The sequence below is a fragment of the Protopterus annectens genome, chromosome 1.part1, assembly GCF_019279795.1.
Source record: "Protopterus annectens isolate FY-2018-M chromosome 1.part1, PAN1.0, whole genome shotgun sequence".
Classification (NCBI taxonomy): Eukaryota; Metazoa; Chordata; order Ceratodontiformes; family Protopteridae; genus Protopterus; species Protopterus annectens.
The window spans coordinates 32784030-32811382 of NC_056726.1; positions in this window are offsets into that span (position 1 = coordinate 32784030).

The window sequence follows — 27353 nt, forward strand, 5'->3', positions numbered from 1 at the left end:
GTGAAGCAGTTAAACAAAATAATATCCTCCATTCACGGATACTCATATGGAGTGTTAGTAAGGTAGCATAGCATACCTACTTAGCAGCATTCCATACGTAAGCTGATCTTTTAAATCTCCAAACCGACACCTTTTTAGCTCTGTTTCTCAGGTCAGTTATGTAAGCTGCAAATGTTTCCCCTGGTTTCTCATCTCTCATGTAAAACAAATGCCTCCCTAGTCTAATATTTGTTTGAGGGTTACACATTTCTCTGGACTTGTGCTTCAAACACCCGGGGTCCACCCTTGATTCAGCCTGTATAATAATATGATGATTTTCACCTTTTCCTTCATATACTTCAGGTGCATACACAAATGAATGCTCTCTTTCTATGGCCTGTGACCCAGATAGGTTTAGCAAAATGAATGCCTTGGTGCATGCATCTCTATCTGCATAAGCTGCTTGCATAAAAATGTCATACTCTTGCTCAAATATTCTCCAATTCTCTGCAAAATTCTTATCAAACACAAGTGTTTTTCAAAATTCATCTGCCATATTAACACATACCAGCGAAGGGTTTTGCAAATAACACAAGCATATTCAAATGCACGTATGCCAGAAACGTATGTCAGTACTTGTAACTTTATCCAATGCCTTTGTACTTCTGAATTTATACCTTTTGGGCTTCTCAAAATAATGCTAATGAACAAACTCGTAACACCTTTGAATAATTGTACTTGGTGAAATAAACTTCTTGGGTGGTTTAACACTCTTGTAATATCGTTTGGAAGGCTAAATGCAAAAGTCATTTATCATCATTTAAGAAACATCTCAAAAAACTGTATGATGTGAGTGAAATAAATTCTTGGGCACTGTAATACTCTTGCAATATCTTTTTGCAATAAATCACCTCTTATCAGTGTGAGAAACATATCAAATAACTGAACAATGCAAATAAATTGGACCTCTCTTGCCCAAAACTCAATAACATTTCGAAGTAGTTGCACTTTGCGGATAACTGCATACAGCAAACTGAAATGTCTCCAAAATGGACTTGCTAGGCAATTATTTACAGTGCGAGAAACACTCTGTAATGGTGGTACTTTGCGAATAGACACACCCAGCACAAGAAACTTTTCAAAATGGCCATACTTTGGCTGTATTTCATGAAATAGTTGCACTTCACACACAATAAACTCTTTGAAACACATGCACATTAATAAGCACACACTTTGTAAGCATTTTACACACTTTGAAATACTTAGACTAGCTTTAGTTATGCCCTTGATACAATACAAAGTCATAGTTATGCCAAAACATAGCACTTTGTCAAAACACATGCAGTCACCTTGCTTTATTTTTGCTTATTGTGCTCTTTTTCTTTGCTTTGACTTATTATATTTCTTTTTCTTGTTTAAGCCCTTTTTATGCCCAATGTACTTTTGTTGTGCTCTTTTACTCTAAACATGCCCAGTTTTGCTTTGAACACATTTGCTTTACTTTAAACATACTCATTTTGCTTTATTGTTAATTGTTTCAACAAATACCTTTATTTTAAGCATTCTTTTCCACCAACAAACGTTCGTGCCCTCCGCTTGCTCAGTAATGCGGTTTGTGCCCTTGTAATGCCCACTTTTCTCACTTTTATGAAATGTACAGTTTGTGCTCCTTCTCATTACCTTTGATTCTTTTCTGGCTCTTTCTGTGCTCGTTTCTCACTGTCATCTCTGCAGTTCATAGCTCTGGATTTTATTTTCTTCGATCCTGGTTCTGACACCATGTCACTCTCCTACTTTGGACACAATAGAAGAGTCTTTGTGGGTTCTGTCCAAGCAGCTTTGTTCTATACAAGCACATCACTATAAAGCTTTACTGACTTAAGTAACTTGTATGCAAACCAACTGCGATCATGCATGCTCTCACTGTGGCTGCTCTTACAAAATAGCATTAGGGAGTGAACGTGTCTGGAATTTATATGTGCACATAGAGCCTTAATATGCTTCTTAAAGATGCAGCATACTTAACTTGCAATCTGATCTACAGCTCCCATTTTCCTAATCTCACTACCACTGATGTTTTGTCATTGCACCCAAGTCCTACTATTTCTTATAACTCTCAATTCCGCAGCCATATCTTTTTACATTAACATGCAGTTCATCCATCTACCTATAATCCTTTTTTCCCATGTTTGCACATGGGGTCAGGGTGTCCCTTCAACATACAGTCATTTGCATTAAACCAGACTGAGATTTTATACCTCCCTTTTCTTTTAGTCTTGCCAAATCGTAACAAACTTCTGTTGTCTGCTCCTCAATCAGAAGTGTGAGCAGGTCTGGGAATAGCATCACCCTGTCTGGTCCCTCTCTCTAGTCCTGTCTCCACAGATTTTTGGCAATACTTCATACAGTCTTCCTGACAATACTTTTGACAAAATAATGATATTGACATTGGTCAAAGAGAAGGGCCTTTAACATCTCACTTCCTTCCACTTTGGATATCATTGCAATTCTGGCTGTCCCCAGACTTTCAGATATTTTTATGACTCCTGTCCTCTCTTGTATTCCACCTCAAGAACCTTTCATATGTCCTCTCCTCAAGAACCTCTCCTATGTCCTCTCCTCAAGAACCTTTCATATGTCCTCTCCTCAAGAACCTCTCATATGTGTTCTCCTCCTCGTGTAGAATTCCAGAGATAATATTTTTCCCCTCCAGCTTTCCCCTCCTTTAGTTTGTAAATGGATTCCCTTATCTGATGCATTTTCACTTCTGCATTCAGCTTGTCTCTTTGTTGGCCCTCCAGTGTCTATCCCTTGTATAATTTCTCCATGCCTTTTGGGTTTCTAATACTATGACAGAGATGGACCCCATTCCTAAGTCAAGGTATAATTAAAGTTCATGAAATTAGTATTGTTTCAATCTTTGATTATAGCCTCTATATTATTTCCCCTTTGTATTCTGAGACTTCTGTCCCTTCCTGTTATTTCTGAATCAAACTTTAATATTCCTTAAAGGTTTCCTAATTAGCTCATCTTGTAAATATTCTTTGTTCCCCTTATCATCCATGCCCCCTCTCTTCCTTCTTTTGTCTGTATTTTTGTCTAGCTTTTCCCATTGTGCCAACCCCGCTATCCACCAGTTGACCCTCTAGTTCCATTGTTTAAATTCTTGCTTTGAAAGAATTTTACTGTTTAATTTCATTTTTATCACTTGTTCACTGCTTTGTTGTATTTCCCTTCTAATTTATTTTTTCTGCCTTCCTTCTGTATTACCACCAGCATCATTTCCAGCACTTCAAATGCCCTACCTTCTTTCCTTCTGTGGTCATCAGTTTTCCCCTGATAGTGACCTTCATCTCATCCCTCCAGTGTCCTTCCAGCCTGTCTCTACCTTTTATATTACCCTGTACTGACTCTTTTACTAGTCCTTGTGGTGTGTCCTTCTCCTCTTTTTTCTTCCATTTATTATTATCCCACCTCCAGTCCCTTCTCATTGTATTCTGTTCCTACAGACTTACTTTACATTTTACTGCTGCGTGATTTAACACACGTCTTCCCTGTATTTAGATCTCTTCCATTATTTCCATTAAGTTGTCCTTCTCTAAGAAATTGCTTAATCTACTTGCTTGTACCAAAACTTTTAAGTGAAGGTGCTCTCCCACTCAGCTGGCCACCATGTCATCTATATTTCCAGCCAGCCTTCTTCTTTCATTCCTTGGTCTAGGTCCTGTCTCATTTTTTGTTACATTCCCTCTTTCTTTAATGCTTGTCTTTTTCTAGTTCTCTAATGACATTGTATTTCCCCATCCTTTTTGCCTGTGCCCAGTCAACCAAAATGTTCTTGGATAATCATTCTTTATCCCTGTTTGGTGCATATATGTTTTGTACAATTCAGTGTGCATACTGCAGATATGCTTCCTATTATCCAGTGTACACTTTCCAGTCATCTCTGCTAGATCCATGTTATTGTCCTGCTTTTTATCACGTTCCCTATGGTTGTCTAAAGTTCCCTCAAAAATACAGTTACTACTCCCCTGCTTCCTTCCACAGTCTTATGTCTATCATTCCTTTGGGTAGTCATAATACTGTATCTTTTACCCCTCTCTGGTTTTTATTTTGGCTTCTTGTAACAGAATAATCTCTCCCCCCATCCTCATTAGATTTTCCCATATCTTCCATCTCCTGATAATATCTGATGAACATAATTATTTGTATTTTCCTTTTTTGTCAGTTCCTCCACACTTTCCCCATTGCTGCCACACAGCATAACCATTCCTCTGAGCCTATGATCTGAGATGAACATTGTTTTCTGTGGCAGCTGCCTACACTCAGGTCCTTCCATCCCCCTCTGTTTTTCCCTTCTGGATCCCTACCTTATGGCTTTTGCATGTATGTGGGTATGTCCTGGACATTGACCTTTTATGACCTTATTTTGTTCTCTTCCAGATGTCTACATTGCATGCCAGTTCAGTACTGATGTCACAATCTTTGTTCATCATATTGTTCACTGCTGCAGTAGCCTTAGCTATATGGGTTACATACTGCCAGGGATACAATAGTAGGCCATCTTCCAATGCTTCTGGGCACATTCCACATACCCAAACTCTCACATAGCTTGAGCTGAGCAAACTAAAATATAAGTTTGGGTGCAAAGCCCTTCAGATCTTTACTGTCACTGAAGAGTACACTGCTCTGATTTTTTTCAAAGATGGACAGTCAGCTTCTGCTTTCTGCTGCTGGGCAGATAAGTTCCCTTTGAGGGAAAAAAACTTCCATTTTCTTAATTTTTTTGATGCTTTATTAATTTCCTCTTTTGTAAAGCTTGGTGTGTTGTAACAGGCTCAAGACTCTAATGTACTTTTAAACAAAGTGCTTGTTTTTTTCTGTCAGTTTAAAAGTAGTTCAAAGTAACTGTAAATATTTTTTTTCTGTGGAGAAATTGTGTTTGTTTATTGTGGGGTTGGCATAGTATTTTAAAGTCGTCCTTTTTATTGTGTATTTTTCTGTCAAAATAGTAACTTTTACTGACTGGTAGTGTTTACTGGCACTTGTCTTCCTCAGGAAAGAGGCACCATTTTTCGCTTGAGCATAGGACAGACTACTGGTCCCATAGTCAGTCTATCTTCTAGCTACAAAATGAAAAGCTTAAGCATACTGCCTTTACCACTATAGCAGGGACAGCAATTTGCCTGACCCACAGGTGGGTAATTCTGTTCAGGGTATTTATTGTACCTCAGACCACTGATTTTTTTAACCCAGATCCCTCTAGTGTAGCACCTATAGCCACTATGGACTGTGGGCCAGCCACGTCCTCCTTGACTGTTGGGATCCTCCCAGTGAATAAAGGAGAGCCACTCTTGTTGGTCCTGTGAGTGGAAAAAAGGAAGATTTCCCTGTTGTGAAAGGATGCTGTACTCAACTGTGGGGAAGCAGCGGCCCCCCCATTACTAATGTAGTTGGCCCCATTTTTCCTGTTAAAAGAAGCAGAATATCAAGCATGTCTCCTCAAATTTATTCGGATAGGAGTAGTGTACTGGGTGTGGCTCAGGACCTAATTCAGGTAACTGATCCTTCTTATAAACTAGTTATTTGAAAATAAAGATGGATTCATCTGTTCCTGAAGAGATTCAACATTCTGAAACAGAACTGGAAGATGCAGGGACAGATATAGGGGTTTCTTCAGATTTCTGATTCAGACTCAGAGGAGAAATCAGTTTCTGATTCTGCCTGTGGTGGGGTTCTCTTTCACTGAGACTATTGCTAGAATGTGCCAGTGTTTCTAGTGGGAGAACACTGACATTTCTCATTCCCTCGAAAAATACAATGAGTTGTTACAGAAGGATATTCCAGAAGCAACAACCATTCTTCCTGTTTTGTCTACTTGAGAGAGAGAGTGTGTGTGTCTGTGTGTGTGCACGTGCGTGTGTGTGTGTTACTGCCTGCTGTTTTCCTCATAGTCAACCAGCTGCCCCTACAAAGACAGCTATGATGTATACTGTTCCTCAGTCATTTATATTTTTATACACTGTTCCCAATACTAAAGAAGCTGCTGTAGATTTAGCTGATCTCATAGCAGCGAACTAACTCCAGTCCTACTCTTTCTAAGAAGAATGAGAAAATTATTGACAGATATGGGGGAAAAGTGTATACTCCTGCAACTTTGATTTTCAGAATTTTGAATTGTCAGGCTCACATGGTAAAATGAGGAATGTTGATCTGCAGTTTTTTTCCTTGTGAGGAAAAATCTGCTTTAAATAACTTAACTTCTATTTTGCACAGGTCACTACTCATTGTTTTCAGTGTGTGTATGACTCTGTTGATACTTCTTCCAGGGCTATGGCCACTAGTACTGTTTTGAGGAGGTTTGCATGGCTGCATTCTTAGAATCTCCCAGATGATGTTTAAGTGAGATTTTAAATTCTCCCTTGGGTACAGAATTAGTGCTTGGTCCCTCTGCTGCAGAGGTGATCTAAAAGTGTGATGAAAGGGGCAAGCTGATCCAGGGAATCTAAGATTTTTCAACCCTCCTTTTCTAAACTGTCTAAGCGGTTTCCATCCCCTCATCCAATTTTGGCAAAAACAGAATAAACAGTCTCAACAAAATTCAGTAAACAGTCATTTAAGAAGAAATGGCAAGGGGATTCCAAAAACAAGTCTCAAACCTCCCAAAATCAAGGGCATTCCAACAAATCTGAATGACTATTCAAGAGACATTGTGACCTCCTCCCACCGTTGGCTATTTTTTACTCCAGAAAATTTGGATCTCTGTTGTTCTCTTTGGCAACAGATTGTTTTAGACAATGGGTTCTGAAAATCAGTCATCAAGGTAATAGATGGGAGCGGGAGGAAATTCCTTCTTTCCAAGGGGTCATTCCTCATACTCCAGATCAGACTTTTGCATCCAGTTGTTCTTTTTCACATGCTGTCCATTAGCTTCTTCCCAGGTGGAGAAAGTCTTTTTATTCAATGATGTTCCTAGTGCCAAAAAAAGAAAACGCTTGGAGACCAGTTCTGGATCTTTCTTTCCTAAACCTGTTTGCAATATGCCCAAAGTCAAAATGATATAAATCCATAACCTGTTACTACTTCTTCCTCTTTCAAGTTTCCTGGTAACACTAGACTTAAACGGTGCTTTTCATCTTATGCATATTCATGCTGACTTCTGATGTTTCTTAAGGTTTTCTGTGTCTGGACACCATTATTGTTTTTTTCCCTTACCGTTTGGACTATCCAATGTACTAGAAGTATTGAAGAAGTGTCTATCTCCAGTTATAGATCATTGCAGGGTACAGGTTATGCGGATTTTACTGGTTGACAGATGTCTTACACAAGCTAGGATTCCAAAAAAAATTCAAAACTCCTTCTTGACTCCCTCACACAGGATCACGTTCCTGGGATGTCAACTAGACACCTCAGTTCAAAGATCTTTTCAGCCATAGGAAAAATGGAAGTTTATTTTGATTTATTTATAATGTTTTCCACTTAGACTTTAGTAACCGTGAGGTAATACTCAGGATTTTGGGTGTCATGACATCTATGATTCTCATGATACCCCTGGCAACACTCCACGTGAGAAAGATACAGTGGCATCTGAAATCTATTTGGTCCCATCATCAACACCATTTGTCTTTTTGTCATAAGAGAAATCTTTTGATGGAAACAACAGGCATTTGTAAATTCAGGTCTTCCCTTCTCCCACCCTGCTCCAAACAGTCAGTCACCGCAGACACTTTGGACGTTGCTAGGAAAGCAGTTTCAGAAGGGTTAAAAGTGCAGGAGGTGTGGGAAAACAAAGACAGATGCAAGCACATAGATATAAAGGATGTGCTTGCACCGATCAAGGCCATGAACTCTCTGAACCATCTTTGCTCCCTAGGACTCCTTCAAGCAGTTACAGACAACACCACAGTCATGTGGTACATCAACAAGCAAGGGGAACCAGGTAGTACCCCCTTTGCAGACTAGGCATGTAAGCTTGGTATATAGCTTCACAGCACAATCTCACTCTACAGGCATCCTACATTCTGTCAGAGAAAAATGTGTGGCAGGTGAGCTGAGCAGGACCTGGGCAGACCTTCATGAACGGAAACTAGGTCAGCAGGTCTTCCAAGATTTGCCCAATCTTTCAGAAGTTCCTAAGATACACCTCTTTGTCTCTTCTCTGAAAAATCAACTGGCAAGATTCTGTTCCAAGGCTCCAAGCAAGAATGCCTGGAAAACAGGCGTCTTTACTTTTCCTTGGACAGGAATGTTCCTGTGCTTTCCTACTGTCTCAACTAATATCCATGGTACTTCTGAAGAGTCAGAAGGAATCCCCCAAGAGCATTGAGATTATTCCCTGCTGACTCAGGCAACAGTGGTTCTCTCTTCTTTTGGAAATGGCCAAGGGGCAATTACCAGAAGCTTCCTCACACACTGGATCTACTCACACAAAAGCAGGGGTGTTTGATGCACCCCAAAATCCACCATCTTCAACTGACTGCCTGCACAATAGGGTCTTAATTCCTTTTGGGCACCTATTTACTGAGATGTGCAGCAGGTACTAATGGAGACAGGAAAGCCTGATACTAGAAAATCATAGATTAGCAAATGGAAATGATTTTCTAGTTGATGCCAACATCATATCCAGCATCGTTTTAGGGCTAGTTGTTCTCTGGTTTTACAATATTTGTGTGAGTTACTATCCTATCGTATTTCATATTCCTCTATAAGGGTTCATTTATCAGCTATTTCAACATGTCTGCCCATGGATCCTCCTCTTTCAATGCAGTCTCATGTTAAAATGTTCTTGAAAGGGGTTTTGCATAAGAGGCCTCCAAGAAAAATAGTGTTTTCTCCTTGGGATCTTAGTTTTGTTTTAGAGAAGCTAAAACTTGCTCAGTTTGAACCAGCTAATCTGGCTGACCTGAGGTTCTTAACATGGAAAAAAGATTTACTGATTGCTCTAAACTCTACAAGAAGGGTTTCTGAGTTGCAAGGTCTTATGGTGCGTCAACCCTATCTCATTTTTCACAGGGACACAGTTTCTTTGAGAAATGCCTAAAGTGGTATCTGAGTTTACTTTAAGCCAAACTATCCATCTCCCCATTTTCTTTCCTGAAGCTAAAAGTAAGGAAGAATAGATACTCCATATTTTGGCTGCCCATGGACAACTCGGGTACTATCTCTACAGAGCTAAATATTTCAGATCATCTTATCAACAGCTCATTTCTTGTGAAGAAGGTAAGGAGAAAGGATAACCTGTGGCAAAAGAGACTATTTCCAAATGACTGTCTAAGGCTATTACCTTTTGTTATACTCAACATAACAAAACTATTCCAGGCAGGGTCAAGGCCCACTCTGCCAGGACCTTGGCTTTATCTATGGCTTTTTGGAATGGACTGAATTCTAGAAGCTTTCTAGAAGATGCTATTTGGTCCTCTGTACATACTTTCACAAAGCACTATAAACTTGTTTCCTTCTCTAGGTTAAGATCAAGTTTTGCGAGGACCATTCTCCAGGGGCTAATGGAATCTTCTACATTCACTTTCCAAAAGTAGTTATCTATGGAAATCGACCCTTGTTGCTAAGTCTATTGCAGCAGTGATCAATATGATGAACATAGTACAGTAGTGGAATTTAAACTTTCCACAATAGTAGATGCCTAAATGATCACTGCTGGAGTAGCCGCTCCTTCCCCATCCTCCTTGTTTGTTTTTGATGTGTTTTTTTATGCCATGACATGGACATTTATTTTTTGTTGTTTCTAGCATTGTCCTTTCAGGATTCAGCCTCCGAATCTCTGCTGGAAGGTTAGCTCTGAAATGTATGTACCTAAACTTGTCTTTCAGTTAGGTCATCCTAAACTGCTTGACAGTTTAGGCTCATGGAAGGTGCCCTGAAGCATTGAAAGATGCCCAGCTGTTATATTCTTGGCCGGATATAACCCATATAGCTAAGGTGACTTCAGCCACGATCATTTGAATATATACTATTGTGGGGAGATCAACTTACACAACTGCGCTTTTGATATCACAACATTCTATTTATTGGTCTATGCTCCCCACTGTTGCTCACAGATCTTGTGCTGCAGTTTCTTTTGTGTGACAGGACAATCTAACATTGCTTGTACATTACTATAGCCCTTTACTATGTTACTCACCTACCACCAGTCTTTTATTTCACATTTGTCTGTTAGTTGTTATTTACCTTACTTTTCTCCTGTCTCTCCCCATGCATTAATTTTTATGCTTCACCCAGTTTACTTATTTCTTCTCAGGTATAGATATTAAACTTTGCACTGTATTATACATCACGTAGTTATGGACAGTATATTGATCATCTTGAAGGCTTTTACATATACCTCCCTCAAATGCATTATCCTTCACTGCCACAAGGATTATTTCATTTCCTCTTATTGTTTGTAAAGTTTTAATGTTGTATACCTTGGAGTGTGTTACACAGAGTAAGGATACAGACTTCCTACCCTGCCACTGTCACCTGCCTTGCAAGTGTGCATTCCTTCCACTTATTTACTGCCTATCTTTTTATGCAGTCACTTTCATTCCTTCTGGATTCCTATCGTCCACCTTTTCAACTTCCTTCATGAATGCTTCTACCTAGCTTGTTCAATCCCTCACTTGTCCAGCACTTCGTTTCTGAGTCTCATAAAACATCTAAAGGACTGTGCTCACATCTCCTTACAGCTCTCCCTTATCTATCACTGCTTCTGTTTCTTCTCTGTTGTTATGTCTAATTCATCTTTGGGAGAGGCTTCTTCTTCTATCCCTTTGATAAAACTCTTTCTCTTATTTCCCCATCAACTCAATTGTCTTTTTTCTCATCTCCTTGTAGATACCTTTGTGATTTGTTTTTATCGTGCTCATCTCTTATACTGACATGTGGCCCCTGTGTACTTTTTGATCTTGCCTTCTTCCCTGCAGGGGTTTTGGCATCTGGCATTGCATAACCTCACTATCTCTCTAAATCACCTCCCCTGTATCCCATATTGTTTTTCCAGTTCATGTCTTGCAGGGGATTCAGTTTTTTGCTCCTTGATTAGTTTAGCTGCTTGTGATAATTTTGCTTAAAACTTTGAACATTCTCCATGTTTTGTAGTCAGAACAACTCCTCTTCCTTCTGTACTTCTAGAATTGCAGGGCATTTCAACCATGCAGCTGTTCCATTAATTTTTTAGTTCAGCTAATACCTCCAACATAGTTCTCCTTCTCCTATAGAGTGTTTCTGAGTAATCCTCAACAAGCCATTATTTACATCCCTGCAAATGAGATAACTTTAATTTTTTTAAAGTCTTTTATGAACATCTCTGCAAATGGGACAACTAGAAGTTTTTAAAGTCCTTTTGCTTGCTTCATTTTTACATTTTCTACAGCAAATGAATGCTAGCATGCCAAAGCATGCCTGAGTCTGCTTTTAGCTGTTGCTTGCAGCTCTCCCACCCTGGGCATCCTCTCTCTCTGTTAGTGAGTCCTGATTTCTGGATAACATAAATCTCTCCTGTGACATCTGCATTACAAGATGATCCAATTTACTATCACCAAGTCTCTCTTGCATTCTAATTAGTTTGCTGCATTCTAATTAGCTTGTGGTTATTGAGTCTTAACACTATTTTCAAGATCATCCATGTTTATTCTTTTAATTCCCTGCCTTTTAATTATTTCAGTTAGAGCATGGATTCTGTGGCTCTGATTCTACAGCTCCTCCGCTTTATCTTCCTACAGCTCTTGCAACCTTCCTTGAAACCTTTTCATTAATATTTGTTGTTGTTCTATTTTTTGTTTCAAGGAGAGCACATTCTGACATATATTATTATCTTTTTGATTATCTTTTGTTCAACTTCAAAATCAGCAATTTGTTCCTCTTTTTGTTCCTCTTTTTCTTCTCCCTCTGTCATTTTTCTATCTTAGTTTTTTCTCCATGGGAACAATATTTTTATCAAAACTGCCACACGTCATGCAGAGAGCTTTGAACTTAGGTAGGCAGCTTGGCTTTACTCTCTAGTACGATACTTGTGGTGATTGCATTTGTCCTGCGTGTACACTGTCCTCTTTAACATGTCATAAATAGTCTACACAGATCTGTACAGCATTGTATACAACTAAGGATTTGAACCCCAAGCATTCTGCACGTGATGTGTGCAATACATGTTTACTAAATGTAAAACTGTACAATGTAATTTTATTACGTTAAAACAGGGCCATGATACCTTGGGCTGTGACCGAAAAGGGTACAGTTGAATCAGTTCACTAAGCCTGTCATCAAACGTTAAGTGAAATAAATTAAATAAATTGCAGACTGTTAGTTGTCTGAAGTTTTACTAACAGTGAGTAATCGACATAGTGTATACTGCAAACAGTCACCTATGCTAAGCACTGAAATAAACTGAAAGTTGGAGATTTACAAGGTTAGACAGGGTTTAACAAACACTTAATACTGTCGAACATTTATGTACATGCTGCACAAAGAAAACAAAAGGCCTGCTTGCATATTCATGCAAATTAATACAAAAATGCAGCTATCAGGGTAGGTATATCAGTGGAATAAAACTGTTCCATGACACCTGGCAAGTAAATAATGCTTTCAACATTTTATACAACAAAAGGCAACAGATGCATACGTTACTCCTCTCTTGGAAGACACTCAGTAGTTGTAGATGCAGCAGGACAAGTCTGGTTAAGTAATTAACACACAGATAGAGTAAGAAAGACTCAAGTTCAGTGAGACAGAAAGAAGATTCTTGCATGTCATGGTCTTAGAACCACTATTGTATGCTGCCAGCAGCTATTCAGTCAGTAACAACTTGCCTGCCCCTCATCATCCTGAGAGTTATCTACTCCAGAGTTATTTGCAATCAAAGAGAATGAATGAATGAATTCAACTAAGTAGCATTTACTGTATGACATCTTAATCAAGTTGAATTTTAAGAACTAACTTCTATTAACTATAGACCCCTGAAAAAAACTTGACTTCTTAAGTAAAAAAGAGGACTTCTTCCAGTAAAGATGTGAAGCAAAATAAAACAAGGCACCTTGCATAGCAGCAACACAGATGTAACAGCATGTAAGGAGAGACCATGATGTCACTGGTAAAAGCCAAAAGAGGCCTGTAACATTGCAAAAAAAATATCTGATAGCAGGATAAAGGTTGGTAAGACAAAATAAGAATAAAATAAATGAAGAAATACCAAACCAATAGGCTAAAATCCAGGAACTTTAATAGATGTATCCAAAAGAGTGGTAAACGCTTTTACGATGACCACACCGCTTCATCAGACAACATTAACTAAGAAATACAAGTCTTTTATACAAAGTGTGACCAATAAAAAGCCCTTAGTTATGATGTCATCAAAAAGTTACCCATTTTTTAAAAGAACACATACTGCAGAAAACACATTCATATATCATGAATAAAAACAGCTATAAAAGTATGCAAACATATTGCACTTATAAAAGTATATATAAAAATAAAACATATTATTTATGTCTAAGTCTACGTCCTTTCAGGAAGGCTTTCAATGAAAAATCCCCATTTAGACCAGGTATTTTTTTCTGCATTCAACAATAAAATCCATTTCTGTTCTATAGTTTGTGTGGTTTTTAAAATCACCTCCTCTTAAATTAGTGTCTAAAACTTGCAATACAAAGAATCTAAATGACTGTGTAGCACCATGGCTCATAATATGTGCTGCTAAGGCATTACTATCTTTTTATTTTTTATGTCTCTCTGATGTTCAAGGATCCTATCCTTAAAGGGTCTATTTGTCTTGCCAACATAAAATGCATGACATAGTTGACAGTAAGAAAAATATACAAGGTTACATGTTTTGTAGTCAACATAAAAATCAACATTAATTGTGAATCTTAAAACTGGGTGTATGCATGACAGACAGGTAAAAATAAATTTACAGGCTGAACAACTTCTGCAAGGAAATGTACCAATCCTGTCAGATAATGGGTTCCCTTTCTGTAGCATATTGGACTTATAACAAAGGTGTTGCATGAGGGATTTGTTGTTTCTGTAAGAAAAATATGGAGTACTTCCTATCTTGTCTTTTAACTCAGGTACACTGCTCAGTATCTTCCAATTATTCTTTATAATGTCACAATATTGACTTATATCACTAGAATATTGTAGAGGCACTCTAAAAATATTACTGGCAGAGTCCTTTTGCCGTCCTACTGCATGTGTGCTGGTAGTTGACTTAAAATAAGGCCTGCATCTATCTAATCTCTACTTCCAAGCTTCAGAGATGTATTTATCTGTTTCTATTTCTCAATAGCCCCTTTCTAAAAAAAAATTTTTCAAAGATTCAAGAGCTTTGCGTGCAACTGTGTCATCATTATGAAGTCTAAGTATTCTATATACCTGTCCTTTAAGCATATTTCTCATTATATGCCTTGGACGCATATTATTATTGTGTAAAAGTGCATACCTGCATGTAGGTTCTGTATATAGGCTGGTATGGACAGAATCAAAGTCTGCTTTGTCTATTTTGACATCTAGAAATTCTAAATGTTCAAAAGAGTGTACACATGTAAATTTAAGTAAGGAAGGGGTACTATGCATGTACCTCATGAATTTGTTCGAATCATCAACTGTGCCACCCCATAACATAAAATTATCATCAACAAAATAGACATACCAAAGAAGGTGCTCTGCAAATACATTACTGTTTGACAATAAATGATGTTATTCCCATTGTACCAAAACTAGGTTAGCATAGCTATTGGCACAGGCAGTGCCCATGGGCCTTTTGCAGAAAAAATTCCTCTTCATATAGAACAATATTATTTTCTAGCACAATCTCTAATAGGGAACATATAAGTTTTATGTTATCATCAGAAAAGCCTTCCTTTCCATGTAAGAATTCCCTTACATTATTAATGCCACTATCACTGGGGATGACTGTCAATAATGACTATGTCAAGCGCAACAAACATATAGTTAATACTGATGGTCGAAATTCTATCATACAACCTCTCAAGGAAAGTTTTCGTATCCTTCAAAACACTGTCACACAATTCTAATACAGGATGTAATGTCTTCTCTATATAAATAGACAATGGCTCAGTGCACCATCCAGCTCCTGATACTATTGGCCTCATAGGCAGAATAACACCATTTTTGTGAATTTTGGGGAGGCCATAAACTGTGTGGGTTAAAGGATGATCAACATTCAAGAACTTGAAAACGTCTTCATTAATCAATTGTGTTAGAAAATAATATTGTTCTATATGAAGAGGATTTTTTTCTGCAAAAGGCCCATGGGCACTGCCTGTGCCAATAGCTATGCTAACCTAGTTTTGGTACAATGGGAATAACATAATTTATTGTCAGACAGTAATGTATTTGCAGAGCACATTCTTTGGTATGCCCGTTTTGTTGATGATATTTTTATGTTATGGGGTGGCACAGTTGATGATTTGAACAAATTCATGAGGTACATGCATAGTACCACTTTCTTTCTGAAATTTACATGTGTACACTCTTTTGAACATTTAGAAATTCTAGATGTCAAAATAGACAAAGCAGACTTTGATTCTGTCCATACCAGCCTATATAGAAAACCTACATGCGGGAATGCACTTTTACACAATAATAGCATGCATCCAAGGCATATAATGAGGAATATGCTTAAAGGACAGGTATATAGAATACTTAGACTTCATAATGATGACACAGTTGCATGCAAAGCTCTTAAATCTTTGAAAAATTATTTTTTTAGAAAGGGGATGTCAAGAAATAGAAATGGATACCTGCACCCCTGAAGCTTGAAAGCAGAGATTAGATAGATGCAGGCCTTATTGTAAATCAACTACAAGCACACATGCAGTGGGATGGCAACAGGACTCTACCAGTAATATTTTTAGAGTGCCTCTACAATATTCTAGTGATATAAGTCAATATTGTGACATTATAAAGAATAACTGGAAGATACTGAACAGTGTACCTGAGTTAAAAGACAAGATAGGAAGTACTCCACTTTTTTCTTTCAGAAACAACAAATCCCTCATGCAACACCTTTGTTATAAGTCCAATATGCTACAGAAAGGGAACCCATTATCTGACAGGATTGGTACATTTCTTTGCAGAAGTTGTTCAGCCTGTAAATTTATTTTTGCCTGCCTGTCATACACACACCCAGTTTTAAGATTCACAATTAATGTTGATTTTTATGCTGTCTGCAAAACATGTAACCTTGCATATTTTTCTTTCTGTCAACTATATCATGCATTTTATGTTGGCAAGACAAATAGACCCTTTAAGGATAGGTTCCTTGATCATCAGAGAGACATAAAGAATATAAAAGATAGTAATGCCTTAGCAGCACATAATATGAGCCATGGTACTTCTCGCTCATTTAGGTTCTTTGTATTGCAAGTTTTAGACACTAATTTAAGAGGAGGTGATTTTAAAAACGACACTGAAACTATAGAACAGAAGTGGATTTTGTTGTTGAATGCAGAAAAACCACCTGGTCTAAATGGGTTTTTTTCACTGAAACCCTTCCTGAAAGGACGTAGACAGACCTAAATAATATGTTTTATTTGTATATATATTTTATAAGTGCAATATGTTTGCATACATTTTATAGCTGTTTTTATTCATGATATATGAATGTGTTTTCTGCAGTATATGTTCTTTTAAAAAATTTGTAACTTTTTGATGGCATCATAATTAAGGGCTTTTTATTGGTCACACTTTGTATAAAATACTTTTATTTCTTAGTTAATGTTGTCTGATGAAGCGGTGTGGTCACCGTAAAAGTGCTTACCACTCTTTGGATACATCTATTAAAATTCCTGGATTTTAGCCTGTTGGTTTGGTATTTCTTCATTTATTTTAGGCCTGTAAAATTGCAGGACTGTGATGTCACCTGCAGAATGCAAATTCCGTATTACAAGTAAATAAAGATGAGTCCAAAGGAAAGGGTAATGGGAAACACATTGAAGAAACATTCTGAATAGTGCCATCAATGCCAGTCTACTGGCCAATCCAAAACAGTGCAAATACTGCACAGCTATCTTTTTGTGAACATCAAGTACCTCAGTATTGTGTGTGTGTGTGTGTGTGTGTGTGTGTGTGTGTGTGTGTGTGTGTGTGTGTGTGTGTGTGTGTGTGTGTGTGTATGAGCATGAGTGCATGAATGTGTTTGAGATTGCATGTGTGTGTGTGTGTGTGGTAAGTCAGCATTTTCCCAATGACCTATGCTAATCTGTACAAATGCATATGGTGTTACCTTCCCCATTCTACTCACACACATTTTCAAGGGCCAAATTCTCTCTGGATGTGAAGGGCATACAGTATGCTACACCTCTGTCTGTGAAACCAACTTCTCACCTGCATAGAATGCATGACTAAAGAGCAAGGAGGAGAGATTGTTACAGAGTGCATCCTTGTATTACTATGAGTCAAAACACTACTGTCAAATGTGCCAGTCTAGTGTTAGACACACAGTCTGCTATGCTGTGTGCTTTTACAAACAAGCATCCTATATCTGTAACACCAAATGTGCTATTTACATGCAGACGGAGAGATCTACAATACAATTCACATTATGTAGTCTTCACTTATTCCCACCCCTGACAGACTGCCTTCCTTCAAATCTGCAACATAGAGTGTTTTGTGTTTTAAACTCCTTATCTGAGCTCAGCAACCATCCTTCTGGCTTCATATCTTCTCTCAGGTAATCAGTGCATTGATGAGATATTAGTGTGAGTTAGTGTCAGCTCCCTTCACTGTTCATTTCTCTCTGCAGCACACTGGCAACATGAAGACAGATGGCAGATTCTGTTTATGAATCAATTATTTTATTACTGAGGCAAGATGCTTTCTATACCACATTATTTACACAGTACCAAGTGCATTTTGAAGTTACTCACCCATTTGGGATTCATGAAGAAAATAAGGTTGACTCAATTCAAAGTAATAACGCACATAGCTTAAGTATTTTTCAGAATCTTGCAAGTAAACTGAAATATGTGAAAGTCTGATTTGCAGAAAAAAACTTCAGATACAGTAAGGATGTGCCGTAAAAGCAGCACAGAGAAGCAATGTTATTAAGGAGCAGTCAGTATAAATGTTATTAAGGAACAGTCAGTATAAATGAATGTCTCCATCTTGAAACTGAGCCATTAACAATATTAAAGAACATTAGTAAAGAAATTGCTTGAAACCACCACGATATGATCCAAGTAGCATTTATTGTAAAAAAAGAACAGGAACGAGCGCTTTCACACAAATAAATTGTGCTTCATCAGGTTATTAAAGAACATGATGCAAAAAAGGGGGTAGAACACCAACATTTACACATGAAAATGAAAACATAGTTTTTAACACATTTGTGTTTTTTTCAAAATTCTCAGCTGTAGATATTTTAATAGTTTAATAACCCAAAAATGAAATAAAAAATAAATAAGCAAACAAATAAATAAACAGGTAAATAAGAAGGAAATGGCCATAGACAGAGCAGCACATTGTATTTACTACGGGAAAACATAGTGGGTACAGAGCTCACATACCTAAATAGCTTGTGCTCTCAGCAACAACTCTACACAGGCAGACTGATCAAAGCAGAGCTCGTTTAATTGTATTCTTCACGAACCTGGTATCAAATGCAAAGTAGTCATTATGTGCCATTAAATTGATGAACTTTAAGAGACTGTCACATCCTATCAACAGAGAAATTGCAGGTACTGATGGGTGATAATAAAGGCATAGAATCAGCAGTGTGGGCTTATTATCATGTTGGGACATACAGGGATTGACAAACCAATATGCAGCCATTCCATAACGTAACAACTCTGTCACTGAGATCAGATGCAGGAGGCCGCAGCCCCTTACATGGGCTGGTGTGGTGTATAAACTGAAAGTATTCCATTCTACTCTCATTCAGCCTGCAGCTATGATGACATCATTATGTCTGGCAAACATCCTGAGGGGATTTTTAGTACCAAAATCTGGCATAAAACAGTGGCATGTAGTAGACACAGACAGAATATAATACATTACCTGCAAGTAACAGTGGCACAGCAGTGACAGTAAACAGAAATGCAGCAAAGAACTGACAATTACTGGATATGATCTGTACGTCCCACAGATGATACATGCTGTCCTTTACATACACGGATGATGGCTTTTCTCTGCCATCCCAATTACATCACAGCCAAGCCTACACAAATGCAATAGACAGAATGCTGCACTTAGGAGCCTGCTGAAGAGGGTTTGGTATCACCATCAGCAAAGGTCACATGATGGGTAATATATGTTTACTCAATAGTATGCACACATCATGTTGTGTACATCTGAGCAAGGTAACATACAGTAGATGTGGACATGACATACATGGCATCAGTGCCACAGATTTGCTCAAAAGAAACCACTATATAAAGTACAGTGAAATGCATAACTGTGCCACTATGGTAAGCAACTTGCAACATAGTGCAAGATGTACAGTAATTAAGATATGTGAATCATATATCATTTGCACAGCTGCAAGATGCTCATTACAGTATCATGACTGTAGCACCACATTCTGATAACCACATTGATTTACTACCACTCATCAACAGTCTACCAACACTACATATCACAAGTTGTGTATCAGTTTCTGTCTTGGTCATATCCCAATGATGTGCAAGGATCAGCAGGGGACTTATTCATGGCTTACTTCTTCACAATGGGAGGAAGCTACTAGCATGGAGTGGATGCTTGCTAGTGACCACTGCATGTGGGCTATGCAGTAGTTACCAGCAGTTGAGCACTTTGTACATGGAACATGTCCCCTGCAGTTGTGTTTTTACAAAGCTTCTATAAGACCTACACCTTTGTGTTGCATCTATCTGCCATATCAGCATTCAGTGTGACATACAATAAGCTAAGCATCTAATGCAAGGTAGATATACCTGTAGCAAGTTGATACTGATGATTGACAGTCTGTAAAAGGAAGGATTCATATATATGAATGACAAGATACAGTGCTGATGACATATGCATGTCATTCCTCCAGACATAGGCATGGATTCTATAGCAGCCAGCAATGGGTATCTCTGCAAATGGAATAGGCTTGTCCACAGTAGTGGAAGTGTTGTCCATGTATGATTCTGTTACATGCCAGTGCATTGCAGCACACTGTACCTGGGCAAATGTATCAGAAAACATCAGAGCTGTCACAGCTAATCGCAGAGTGCACGCCTTACTATCAATCTGTGTTTTCTTCCATCAAGGATAGAGAAATCACAGCCACAGTTCACTCATCTCACTCCTGATGCCACTCCCTGATATGGTGACCTGCAATTCGAAAAAAAGTGTCCCTTACCATATCTGGTGCTTCTCTATCGTCTACCATGTAGTCAGGTCTATGCTTCCCTGATCTGCAAGCCAGGCAAAAAAAAGAGGTCCTGTTTCAGAAATAAACATTCTACTTTGAAAACTGTAGCAAACAACGTATAGCATATAGCTTGCACAATTATACCACACATGATGCAAAGTTTTCAAGTGCTCCAGTCCTGCAGTCCTGTCCACAAAAGCAGTATCGGAATGCACTTGTCTACTGGTTTTCATAAATGCTGGCACAGAAATGAATACTGGTACTGCACTTCTGATGGACAGGCATCAACTGATCACACCACCTAACACCTTGCACTCATGGCAGCTGCCGCCTTCACCCCACCCTAGCTACACTTCTGGGACAACAATCTGTATGTAACATTAATAAAGTAGAATAAACTCTTGCTTCTGGTAGACTGTTTTGCTGTGGAGTGAAGACCAGAAAATCTTTATGGTACTATTAGTATCATCAGTAGAAAATCTGTGTCATTTGGACTTCATCTGTGAAACTTAGTTTGGCAGCAGCTGCAGTGGAATTGCCCTACACTGTCACCATATCTGAAGATAGAAGCAATGTCCTTATACCATGTTGTGTTGAGGTATCATTAGCTTCCGCAGCTATATTCATGGCCTCCCTTAACTTATAAGTTCATAGGTTCAGCTTGACAAATCACTCACCATTAAGTATAAAGGGACACACTACATTAGCAACACATGAGTCAGCACATAATCCTAGTAAAGTTTTTACATTTGTTCACTTACTAGAATGACATTTCCGCATATATTAAAATGACAATGTCACATTCATAAAAATCATCATTTCAAAACAGTGATCAGAGATACAAAAATCCAATTGTATTATTGTACACTTTTTGGAAACATTTTCTATAAAAAGGCAAGTTCTACTGTACCCCTGTAGAGTCTACTTTATTATTCCAACTCTACGGTCTTGTGGATTTAGACATAAGTGTGGTCAGATAATGAAAAAAACATTGTCATTACTACACACATTTCTGAGGTCATGTGACCTCTGAGTGAGAAAAACTAAGCAGCAGGGGTGTGGGACACAGCCTGCTAAGCAGAAGGTTGCAAGGGACTTTCCCATTTGCAAAATAACTTATTTTGTATCTAGACAACCAACAGACTGGCAGTTAACACGAGATTAAGTCTATGAACTGTTAATGAGCTATTCCTGTAATTAAAGGCTTCATTCACTTCATCTCCATTTGCCTACTGTGTGATTGCGCAAATGACTTAAGCAGGAAGTACTCCTGGACAACTGAAAAACTGGGCTAGGCTCATAAATGGCCTCCTGGACCACATGCCCAGTACCTAGTACCTATCTTTAAACCTACAGCGAAGAACATGTGTTTCTTCCTACAAAATCATCATTCAGGGTTCAGTTTTCAAGTTCTCCCATGTCTGTGTATTGCTTTCTTCACCTGTCAGGTAATTCGGAAGATTAAAACTCTGAAATGTTAATGAGCTGTTTACAGCAGCCCAAGGTTTGATGGCCTCAGCCTCCATTTTTCTCCTTAGTAGCTTTGAGCAAATCACTTAACCAGATTGTACTCATGGTCTGAATCTGTAAACAAGGGTCTGTGTGGATCACTGCTGCACTCCAGTTACAAAAACTACATACATAAACAAATAAATTATGAACATATATGCATTAAATCTTATTTTCCAGAGTACAGATGAAATTTAGTAGGTGTGACACTGAGCAACTAACTTAATTAGATGGTGCTCAAGGACAACTGAGAAATTGAGCTTGGCTTCTCAGCTGTACCCTCAGCCCCAAGTTTGGTAACTACCTATGAACCCATGAATGTTGCAGAGCTCTAATAAAGTAAAACGCAAACATTTCATTGTTATAATGTTGGCCATTTTGTTCTCATTCAGGTGCAGGGATTCCAAATGAAAAATTATATAACAATAACAAAGTATACAATAAACCCCACACAGCCCACAGACAATCATGCCTGCTGAAAATGATGATATATCATGGGATGTGGTTCTCACTAAAGCCTGCACATTCAGGATGGAGTCATAGTTCAGTGATGGTTACACTTAAAAAAGAGTAACAATAAACCCCACACAGCCCACAGACTGGGACACATGCCTGCTGGAAATGATGATATATCATGGGATGTGGTTCTCACTAAAGTCTGCACATTCAGCTTATATATTCATAAATTTGCAGGCACTTGTTAGACTATTGACCTGTGAAAATCCTAAGAAGTCTAGCCTTACATTCCCATTTTATCTATCTGTTATATTTTGTGTATGAATAGCCCAGATGGTTGGAATGTTTACTTATTTCCTGTATCCACAAGGGAAATTTACAGCTTCCCATCAAGTTATCCAAGTTATTATTGTATTATTGTAAGAGAAACACTTTGCAATGTGTGTAGGGGAAGATGGATACATACCTATCCATCCAGCATGCTCTGGTAATGTTGCAAAAGTGATAGAGATCCCTTAAGTGGGTGTTTACATTACAACTGGACTTTTGGCTGTGTAAAAGATCTTACAGGGCAGGTCAGATGAGGCTCTTAGTATGATACCAAGAGGAGGGACAAGGCTTTGAGGAGATCAGCACTGATTTTATCATTTAGGCCCTTGATTAATTAGTAAGAAAGTATTGTGGTCATTCCAGTTGTGGCAACTGTTTGGCAGTTACATACCAAAAGGGGCATTTTATTCAAGGACTGGCCTAATGAGAGCTAAGTGCAATAGAATGATTACATCCCAAGACCTGGATGCCACACCTTTTGATATAAACTGTGTGATACAGAAGTACTTCCTTAAATAGTGGATATATAGTGATCAACGGACAGTTGCTTGTTGACATTGGTTCACAGATGCCTGACTACATGATCTGTTTTCAAGGGGTGTTGACAATATGGTAGTTACAAGGTAGGCCATAGTTACCGAAGGATACTGTCAAACATTTCTTGACATTTATTGCACCACTTGCTGATGCCAAACACTTGTCACAATTGGAATGACCACAACACCTTCTCACTAATTAATCAAGGGCCTAGACTGTGACATGATGCTGTAATTATAAGGTTCTAGTTTATTAGCATTGCTTTCCTAGTCACAGATAGTAAATCCACCACTAATAGCAGCAGAGTATTGCAAATTGTGGCCCAGAATAATACACAAAGGTTGTGTTAGCCATATAGATTGGAAAAGGTTCGGAACCTCATTTACTCACTCAGGACATGGTAGATCCCTAGTCAGCAAGACCTGGATATGATGGAGGATACCCTTCTCTGCCCCAGTAAGCCTCAATGCCATGTAATCTCAACACTTGTGTACTTAGTAGGCCTTCCTTTTACAAACAGGTCTGGGGTGCAGAATCAGGGAATGAGTAATTCTCAGGGAAGACCCCTTTGAAAATTCACACTAAAGATAGGAAAATTCCAGACTAGGAATGGTGGAATGTTCCCGTGAAGCCAAGCCTTGGGTGATATCTACCAGCAAGCACCTGGTACCTGGGCCACTCATACAGCAGAAATAGGATCAACTTGAAAATGATGCAAGGTGACATCCTGTGGGCTTATCAGCTGCAAAGTAAAGGACAATGGTCTATTCTGCCATCAAGGTGACAGTCATGAACAGGGTGGGTACAAACAACTGAGACCTGGCAAACAAAAACACTTTTAGGGATACAGAACTTAATTTCACTGTCAGGAATGGTGCGTGAGTTGACCCATGAAGTGGAAAAGTCTCAAACATAAACTGAACTGTCAGTTATATTTATTAAAAACAATTAAAATGGCTTGCATTATCAGTGCAGTAGAACATTTATTGTTTCATGCAATCTGGCAGATTGGCTGTTCACCTTCTTAGGACCTAATAACATTGAACATGCACATCCTTATAAAGGTTTAATTGCATCCAATTATTTAATTATTTCAAGACAATTAAAACCTCTCAAAAGTTTATAGAGCTTAAATATGCAGGGACTTATTAGATAACACTGAAGATTATGGTCAGCTAGACTAAATCATATTAAAACAGATTAGAGCCAATTTACTTGACATATTGGAGAATGAAAGAAAAAATGTGAAGTGTAGACCAATAAATGACTGCTCACACCAAAAATCAGTTTAGTACTTTCATCCGTTTACTCACACAAACTTCTTCAGAACACCAACCTTATTGGAGAACGGTTATAGGTTGTTATGTTCATAAATGTAGAGATACGCAAAAGCTATATATTAAGAAACTGCAACACCCCTTTATATATGTAATTCCAAAAGAGCATAATAGTCTCACATGTAGGCCTATTATTTCTTTAATATAGTCTTAAACTCCTTAAGTTGGAGGAATTGTTAGATCTTTCATTAAACGGCTTGCTCAGATTTGTGCATGCACATATATAAGACTTGAGTAAGTTACTGCAATCAGTCAGGGGAAATGGTTTGGAAAGACATATATTTTTGGGTAGTGAAAGACATTAAATTGTATCACACCGATATATAATACAGATGCAGTTTGGAAGCTGACAGCATGTTTTTTGAGTGAAGGGTCACATATGACTTCATTATTTATTTTTTAGAGTTTTGTCTGTCTACAGACTATTTTGAGTTTGATAAGAGATTTTATTTGCAGCTGAGAGGCAATGCTATGTGGGCAAAGTATTTCCCCACTTTTGTCTCTGTTTACGTAGCACACTTTGAGGACAGTTTTTGTGAAAAATACTGAATTGTATCAATAAAATATAATATGTAAGGGAGGTATTAAAATGTTTGAAGAATTCTTTTGCAGTTTATGCCATAATGTTCAAGATTTAGAATTCGGACTGCACAGTGGTGCAGCGGTAGCGTTGTCACCTCACAGCAAGAGGTTCTCCGGTTTGATTCTCGGCTGAGGTGCCTTCTGTGCTGAGTCTGCATGTCCTCCCTGCATTCGTGTGGGTTTCCAATGGGTGCTCCAGTTTCCTCCCACATTACAAAGACATGCATCTGGAGCGTTTCTCCCCAGGCCTCCGCTGAAAATTGGATCATTCCAAGTCGGATTTTCCCGGTTAACAAATGTTAAATAAATAAATATATACCTAGAACCCCAGAATGGTTAAATCATTCAGATGTTACTGCTACGGGGAGGAGTTATGCAATGTAATTTTGAGACTGTCAGAATCCTAGAGTTGTAAATAATTTCTTGCATGCTTCTAGTCAACACCCTCTGTGCTAGCTGCATTCCTTTCTTATGAGGAATTTTATACAGGAATACAGCAAGTGAATTAGAATAAAAAGAGACATTACAAAAAATTAAGTATAAAACTAAGGGCCAGAAAGTATACAAATCAACAATTAGAAAAATCAATAAAAATAGATTATATGTACAAAATAGTTTATTCTGACTGGCACAATCACAAAGGGAAATGAGGAAACAGCTCTTGAATAAACAAGCAGATGAAAGTTTGGCCTTCTGCTAACAGTACACAGTATAGCATTGTAATATTTCTCATTATTGGTCCTGTACCCAAGACAGAGACAAAGCTAATATCAATTAGAGGGATGTTTTAAACTGGAGATACTTTTTAAAAGGATTTTCTGTTCATGAGAATGCTGGGTAAAGACATGCAGTAGTATAAACATACTTGGGATTGCAATACCATCTTCACCTATAGCTGCTCCATGTTCCATTGTGCTTTCTTCATATCAAACCATGCCTCATGAAAGCTCTAAGATCATTTGGCACACCACTGGAGCATAAGCTATTTGTATTGGCTCTATGCTAAAATCATGGCACTCGCATTGCTGAATACCAAGACATGGAAAGAAAAAAACACATACTGAAAATACAGAAGACCAATCATCAACCATAGCTCTTCTCCTTTAAAATATATATATATATATATATATATATATATATATATATATATATTTTTTTTTTTTACAGCAGAGGCAAACCTCTTCCCCCAACATAAGACCAAATTGGAGATTTCCATACTTCACAGAAAAGGGAATATTCCAAGAAATGGCAACCTCATATGTATACTTGGTTGGTTGCTGTAGTACACTTGTGTGGTTGTTATGGTACACTAGTGCGGTTGTGGTAGTACACTTGTGTGTCTGTGATGGTGTACTTGTGCGGTTGTGATGGTGCACTTGTTTTGTTTTGGTAGTACATCTGTGTGGTTGTGGCAGTAATCCTGCATGCACTACAGGCAAACACTGGAATATAGTATGGCTCCTCTTCATAAATTTTAGATGTTCTGTGGTGTGTTATTCCAAGAAATAAAGGCATTACAGGTCTCAGCTTGTTAACAGGACAAGGTGGAACACAAACCACTGCAACGTGTGACAAACAGTTAAAATGTGGAGCACTCTTTTTTCATTGTGCGAAAATCAGGGCATTTTGATTATATTTTTATGAAATGGTCTTTCAAACCAAATGCATTTAGCTAAAAAAATGTAGATCAGTCCCAGAGTAGATACTATATTTAGTATCAAATTCTTCAACAAAAGACAGAATACATTTATTGGAGTTCTAATGACCTTACCACATACCTCTCCTCTGACTCTGATTTTGCAGAATGCTTATCTTATAATTTCTGCCTTATCCCTCATAAAAGTTTTGCCATTCTGGTAAATTACTGAGGATTACAGTCTGTCAATAATCATAGACATTAGAGATTCATGCATTTTATTATTCAGAAAATGTACATTGATGTAAAGCCTGTTACCCTACTAATAATTTAAGGGAATTAGACTAATGTTTAAAATTTGACTGATTTTGGGTCATTATCCTCCATTATCTTTGGATTTGTCTAGAATTCGAAAGCAAGGAAATTGAAAAGTTCACCTGACTATTAAGGTCAGTAAATGGAACATTAAGAAGCATAGCAAAAAGGATATTATTTGGGACTACAAAACAATCATATTGCAGTGTAATGACAGCCAAAATTCATGATCAATGACAGACTGTTGTGACCAGTAGTACATATCTGTTATCAAAAACCTTTTGAAATTCTCAAAGACCTTCAAGAAAAAAAAAAAGGAAATTTGTGCACCACTTGTAATAAGTAA